This window comes from Bicyclus anynana, chromosome 25 (assembly GCF_947172395.1).
Source record: "Bicyclus anynana chromosome 25, ilBicAnyn1.1, whole genome shotgun sequence".
In the NCBI taxonomy this organism is placed as follows: Eukaryota; Metazoa; Arthropoda; class Insecta; order Lepidoptera; family Nymphalidae; genus Bicyclus; species Bicyclus anynana.
The window spans coordinates 3,619,983-3,627,550 of NC_069107.1; the positions used below are offsets into that span (position 1 = coordinate 3,619,983).

At 33.8% G+C, this 7,568-nt stretch overlaps 1 protein-coding gene across 2 annotated transcripts in view; it reads right to left on the bottom strand.

Annotated features, from left to right (window-relative positions):
* LOC112046560 (transcriptional activator cubitus interruptus) overlaps positions 1 to 7,196 on the bottom strand; it is a 145,904-nt gene extending 138,708 nt beyond the window's left edge. For both annotated transcript variants that reach the window (XM_024083240.2, XM_024083241.2), the window contains exon 1: positions 6,886 to 7,196. The gene's annotated coding sequence lies outside the window, so the exon portion shown is untranslated. The remainder of the gene's footprint in view (positions 1 to 6,885) is intronic.
* Positions 7,197 to 7,568: the final 372 nt, after the last annotated feature.

A 7,568-nucleotide genomic window follows, 5' to 3' on the forward strand; every position in this document is an offset into this window, starting at 1 on the left:
AAAGCTGAATGTGTAAAATAAGGCATGAAAATAAAGCTACAATTTATCTGTATAAATTAGTAAATACGCTTTTCTTAAAATGGATTTTTAAGACAAATTCTTTTCTATAATATAGGTACACGATTAAGACATGTCTATATTGACTATAAGTAATAGTAACTTTAAATCACGTCTATGTATTAGAATTACCAAATTCTCGAGCGGTCAAGACATTTTTTGCCCCGGAGTCGGTGGGTCTATCAAACAGCGTAGGTGCACAACAAATAAGTTTTTTAACTATAACCATCGAACGCCAATTAGTTCTACCCTGAAAGATGACTCTGTAGACGCTTGGTCGCTTTTCTTCGTTTCTAGTGTTCCGTACATCCTATTGCTTATAAATTAACTGATTATTTCTATTGGATAGGTGTATTAGATGGTGTAATTTGAAAGGACATGTAATATGAAATGTATTTTTTAAAGTCACTAACTTACTTAGTTGCCCACAATTACACTAACCTGTCGTTTCAAATTTACATACTTTTTACAAAAAAAAGAGGAGTCAGTTAAATTAACAAACAAAAAAAAATTACGCGTTTAATTGAGAACCTCCTCTTTTTTTTGAAGTCTGTTATAAAGTATGCAATTAATACGTCACTAGCTTGGAACCGCCTTCATACTGATCAGAAGGTAGCACATACGATGTTATTTTTCACTTTGTAGTTGTGTAGTTGTGTATTGTGTTTCACTTTGTGATTTTGAAATCTATTGAATTTTTTTGTTGAAAAGATTTTATAAATTACCACTATTTGATATAAGTATAAACGAATTTCAAATGATTTCTATCTACAATTATGTACTTATAAAATTTAATTAGGTTATACTTACAATCATGCGAACGAAGCATTGTACTAAAACCGAGTTATTTTACAAATATTCTGCAAAACATAGCTAAAGTACATAAATTATTATTTTTTAATATTTGACTTTCAACAAAATCGTATCAAAATATCTGAAGCACTAAGAACTCTTTTCCGTTTCCTACAGAACCCTCATTACGCGAGACGGTTTCGGTTTTAACCGTTTTTTTCTGTTTGGAGAGGTCGAGATTTGACTCGCTCCTGTGTGTTTATTACTTTGCTGACTGTACAAATATTTTGTGGCCGTATTTTCTGGTAATGTCACGGTGCCTGGCGCAATTTCGATGGATTCGAAACGTACTGTTGACTTTGATTTTTGTACTTTCAAAATGGTGTTATTGTGTATCTTTTGGTGTACATACTGGTGTGTACTTATGTGTTCCCTTTGGAATATCATAATTCTGAGCTCGAGTCTCCTCTCAGAATGAGACGGGTTAGGCCAATAGTCCACGCTGGCCTAATGCGGATTGGCAGACTTCACACACGCAGAGAATTAAGAAAATTCTCTGGTATGCAGTTTTCCTCACAATGTTTTCTTTCACCGTTTGAGACACGTGATATCTAATTTCTTAAAATGCATACAACTGAAATATATATTACATGATATTATTATTCATTAACGATGTCTACTTTATGATCTTTAAGGGTTCAAAACCCAGGTTTTTTAGCCACATATACATTTGTATTTTTACTATATAATTTGTATATTAACTATATTATGAATTTTTGATTATTATAAATGCGAAAGTAGGTCTGTCTGTTTCTTTTTTACACCTAAAGCACTAACCCGATTTGGATGAAATTCGGTATAGAGATAAAATTGAATGGTTCCCGTTAAATTTGTAGTAAACAGAAATAACGTTTGTAATAAATAAAAAAATATACGCACTCCACTATTTTTAAGATAAAATTATTCCATGTAAATAAATTATGATATAGATAGATAGGTATAAGTTGATGTGGTGACTATAAAATAAATTTAAAATGAATACATGCCCCACAGTTTCATACTTGTACAAAATCTAAAACACACAACATATTACTTGTACGTTTAATGTACAATGTACATTAAATGTAAATAATACAGTTTAATGTAAATTAATCAAAATTGTTAGATTTCATATAAATGGTAGTTACATTGAGCAATGAAATTTTATCGATAAATTTAATAAGCTGTGGCGTCTATAAATAAATAAAAGAAACACGCCCCCACGATTTCAAAATACTATATCTACAAGGTACATTAAGTATACCTACATATAATGTACATTAAATGAAAATACAGTTTAATGTAAATTAATTAAAATTATTAGATTCCATATAAATGGTAGTTACATTGAGTAATGAAATTTTATCGATAATTTTAATAAGCTGTGGCGTCTATAAATAAATAAAAGAAACACGCCCCACGATTTCATAATGCTATATCTACAAGGTACATGACTCGCCTGCGGCGCGGTCGACGACTCGCGCCCGCGCGTCCCGACCGTTCTATTGATGATCAATCGACTTGATTAAGCAATTACCGAAACCATACGTTTCTATCTCATTTGAGTTTCTCTTCCCCGATGGGTTTTGTATTATAATATGGTTAATAGGAAACGGGAAATAATTACTGGATGCCTTTATTCAATTACGCCCGCGTCTTCGTCCGCGTGGAATTTAGTTTTTCACTAATTCCGCGGGAACTATGGATTTTCCGGGATGGAAAGTGTATTTGTGTGCCTGTAGCCTATGTGTTAATCCAGAATAAGAATCTTTTTCCATTCCAAATTTCAGTTAAGTCGCTTCAGTACCCGCAGCACAAAGGAGGGACACACATACACACTTACACACAAACTTTCGCCTTATTATATTAACCAATTTTAAAAATTATTTTTTGTTCGAAATAGTATACTTCCAGATTGGTCTTATTTCATTTTCATGAAAATCGGTTTAGTAATTTTGTGTCAAAATAAAAACTGCAATACGGCTTTGAAATCGGTTCCATTTTCATGCTAAAAAGATTATCCTATCTTCTTTCTTCATTTCTTTTTGCAATGATACTTGTAAGGAAAACTTGGAATTCGCATGAACAACGCTGGTGATTTTATAATTGTCTGAAATACTTAATTGATAAATATTCTACAGTAGGTAATATTTGTATGATTTGGATATTTTTTGCCTTATAAAAAGATATATTTCACAATGTTAATCCAAGATCAGCGCTGGGAAATGCTTTTACGCATCCGGGCCGGAAAATCCCCTCCGGAAAATGAATTCCAAGATCAGCTTGGCTGAATAACGCGGAAATGTAGCTATTTTTCTTGCCACCATTTCACGTGGGCATGACTTGTATAGTTTTTAGGATAAGTTAACTTAAGTTCCCTATGCCTTTTTAATATATAATTTATCTAAATACATAAAGCTCAAAGGTGACAGTGATCTATCAACGCACAGCCAAAACCACTGGACGGATCGGGCTGAAATTTGGCATGAAGGTAGATGTTATAACGTAAGCATTCGCTAAGAAATGATTTTGATCATTCTACACCCAAGGAACAAAATAGGGGATGAAAGTTTGTATGAAACTTTGTCAATTTTACGGCGATTTGGAATGAAAATAAATTATACTCTGGATTAACGCATACGCTACTTTTATTTTCGGAAAAATCCACGGTTCCCGCGGGATTTGTGAAAAACTGAATTCCACGCGGACGAAGCCGCGGGCGTCCGCTAGTTAAATAATAAAGAGTATGAAAGGTACAGAAAAGAATAACAAAAGAACCGTAAAAAGTATAGAACATGCTAGATAAAAGCTTGGTGTTGTCTTATATTGATGGTACAGCGTTCGTTGAAACAATAATTGATGGACTGACCGTCTCTACATCGTTACTTACTCCGAATGATCTTGTGTATGAAATATAATGGACAACTTCTACTTGAGATGATAAAAAATAATGGTATGAAGATATTTCAAGTTCAGACGACCTCTCGGATGCGTTTGGTAATGCCGTGGTTTCGTTTTGATTTCCAGCATTTTTTTTTTATTTCTAACAAGTTAGCACTTGACTACAATTTTAAATGGAAGCGGGCACCATAATCTAAAGTTTCAAAAGTGCTTGTAATGTAAGCTTTCTTGGATTAAACGAATTTAAAGAAATATCTTTATTTTTAGGTAGTGCCACACATTAAAATAATAAATTCTAAATATATAGCTTATAGTTAGAGCAAAAAAAGAAGAACGCCCTGCAATATATGGCATAACCTAGAAAAAGGCCCTAACTCAGCATTTTGCTACATACTTCCTATCCAAAAAAAAAGTATGCAGCACAATTTTAATTAGTAAATATTGTGCTAAGGGTAAATTCTAATAATATAGTTTTGAAAAGTAACGTTTACAAAATAATTCTGTGATCGGGCTTATATTAATGAACCCCATATTAAGGCTTCACTCGCTAAATCGTTTTTTCGTATGAATGAAAAAGTGCACGAATTTCATTTTTTTTATTGTTAAAAAGAATCTGAAAATTGTGTAGTGAATCTTGGTAAACCTGGTATAAGCTTTATAATTTTGTATGCTTTATAATAATAATTATGAGAATTTACATAACTGCTACTGAGTATTAAAAAATATGAGGTAGGTACTCTGATTTGAAAATGGGAAACTGATTTGAAAAAAAAAACAGAGAAAATGGGCTTCATGATTTCCTAAAAGGCAGAAACTTCAAAATTAAAAATTTACTAACATAATACTAAAAAGTAATTAAACTTTATGTAAACAAAATATTGATAAAAGCTATACAATTGATTAACATGTGTTTTCTGTGGGAAAATTCGACAAAATAAGACCTACCTATAGAAAGATTTAACACTAACTTGCTAATTGATCTACGAAAGTTGGATCTTGGAATGTATCTGTTAGGCTTAACAGATACATTCCAAGATTTGACCGTGTGAGGCTGGCTAGCCTCACACGGTCAAATATACCGCCAAGTCTACAGCGCAAGTCATGTCATTTAGGGATGTAAATGTTAAGTTGATATGTTTTTAGGGCACAAAGGCATCATTTGCTTTAGAATAGAACATGATTCCCAAGTTTTAATTGTAATGAAGCTTTTGGGAGATGATTTTGATAAAATATAGCCAGGAAATCAATGTGAACTTTCAACCCCTATTTCACCACTTTAGGGGTTGAATTTTAAAAATTCTTGAATCACATTATTATGATTTAAAACTGTAACTCTTCAAACGAAAGACAATACATACAAACCTTATGTCACCTCCTTCTATTTTTATTTTAGGGTCAAAAAGTACCCTATGTTTTGCTCCAAGATCCCATTTAATGTTATACCAAAATTCATCTTGATCGGTTCAGCCGTTTAACCGTGAAAAGGTGACAGACAGACAGACTTACTTTCGCATTTATAATATTACTATAAATAGCACTCGGAAATGGTGTAACTTTCAAACGGTGAAAGATTCTAATCGGTTCAGTAGTTCAGAGCCTATTTAATGCAAAAAACACAATCAAATGTTTCCTCTTTGAAATATTAGTGTAGATAACTAGATCAAGCTCAACGTGCTCTCCGAGGCACGGGAGTGTATTAATTCAAAAACACAAACTTACTTATACTGACTCCAAGCTGATATTTCTTAGAAGAAAGAAAAGCAATTCCAACCAACCAACCAATAAGGCAGTTTAGTTCTATGCACAAGTATTTAGTATTAAATTCACTAACGTATAGATCTTAAATCTTCCCCGGTATGCCATCGATAGAGCGATACAAACGAATCATTTGAGATTCGTGATCTGAGGTCACATCTCGACTTTGCTCGTGATACGGTTGTATTATGTCGACGGTGTTTAGCATGGTGAATACCTATTTTATAAGAAACATTGGAATTTAGACTTTTACAATTATTTGACGTGAATACGTCTTTAAAAGTGTGGTGTCATTAAAAAAAAAACGAATGTATCAAAATCGGGGGATACAGTTTGCTGTTGCAGCCAATGATATTAAATACGGTTACATCTACGTAACTATCATAAAAATCCAACAGGTAATTGCATCAATAAATAGGTGAAAAATCAAAGATTTTTTTACGTTGAGTTAGAACTCTGATAAGTTACATACAGTGCAGAGAGAAGCGTTGCTAAAAGAAGAGTGCTAATTTAGGGTCATTTTGTCAGTTTTCTAAATTTCCACTTAGAGAAGTTTTTCATTTAGAGAAGCTACAACTTTTATTTAGGTTTCAATCGTTAGCTCGTTGTAAAATCTATCGATTGTATATACAAGATAATACTGTAAATAGATACAGTGACTAGAAGTTGCGTAAAAGTTAAAAAATAAATCAAAATATTGCCATGAAGGTGTTCAAATTGTAGGTGGCAGGCATAGGCAACATTAATATCATTTTTAATTGAAATATTTTCTTAGTATATGCAAGTACAGAAAGGTGTCAATAAATTAAACCCTGAGTGCAACACAAAAAGTGTCCACATGTAACACCCCGCCGAGCGACGGACGCGAACACGTCCACTAATAAAAATGCAACGTCCACATGCGGTTAGGTGATAAATAAAAAAACCCAGCAATTCCCGGGAAAGACTAAAAACGTGACTGAACTGCAACACTGGACGGGCACCCCGTCGCCGACGCTGGGATTGCTTTGTTTTTGAAACTTACAAAAAGTCAGCCCCTTCTCTGGCCGAGGCAGGTACAAAAATATGCCCTCTGGACCACATGTTGGGACCTTTGCTAAAACGAAAACTTGTCACTTGACTCTAAAGGACGAGTTTTAAGGTCCGTGCATTCCGAAAACGTTACATCTCAACCGCGAAACACGACTTTTTGTTTAACTCCCATAAATTATTTATTAATAATGTAATCTATTTTTTTTATTATTAATACTATTTAAAATCCGCATGTTATTAAATTAAATTATTAATAATTGTTGAAATATTGTTATTTATCACGAAGTAGGTACAAGATGTTTAACTTACTGGGCCGATATGCTGATATGTCAGGTCATCTCGTGTCAAACTATTTTGTAGCGGCAGCAATCCATTCGCATAATAAATACAACACAAAACACCAGCGCACTTGTCAACAATTCCAAAAAACTTTGCCAACACCAAAATATTGTTATCGTACATCCAGTCACATACACTGTCACTAGGGTCCAAAATAGTCACTTTTTGATTCATAAATAAAATAATAAAGCGTTTATTATTTAATTATTTGTGAGGAACAAAATAATAATGTGCCGACGTCTGTCGTCGGCGGGGCACACACCGGTATAGAGAATAGGAGGACACGGATGGAGCGTTGCCGGCGATTTCATCTCAATCTCGTCCGTCGAAACGAGACAGTAACATGACAATAAACGACTGTAAAACGTCAGGAGCGAAAGAGACAGCGAGTTTCCCATTATGCGCGCCCCGATCCTGACATTTCAATAGCCCCGTCCCACTCGCACGTCAAGTTATTTCCGTACAATTTATATGCGCTTGTATTTGTGCTGCGTCCCTGTTGCGCGGATAGTGGTAACCAGATAATGTCTTAATCGCATTTTCTTAGCGCTATGCTGACTGATGCACTAACATAAACAATGATAATTCACGGATTTGCATGGGAGATAAAATGTTTTTAATGAGGCAACACTGACGTCCGATGGAGTATACAC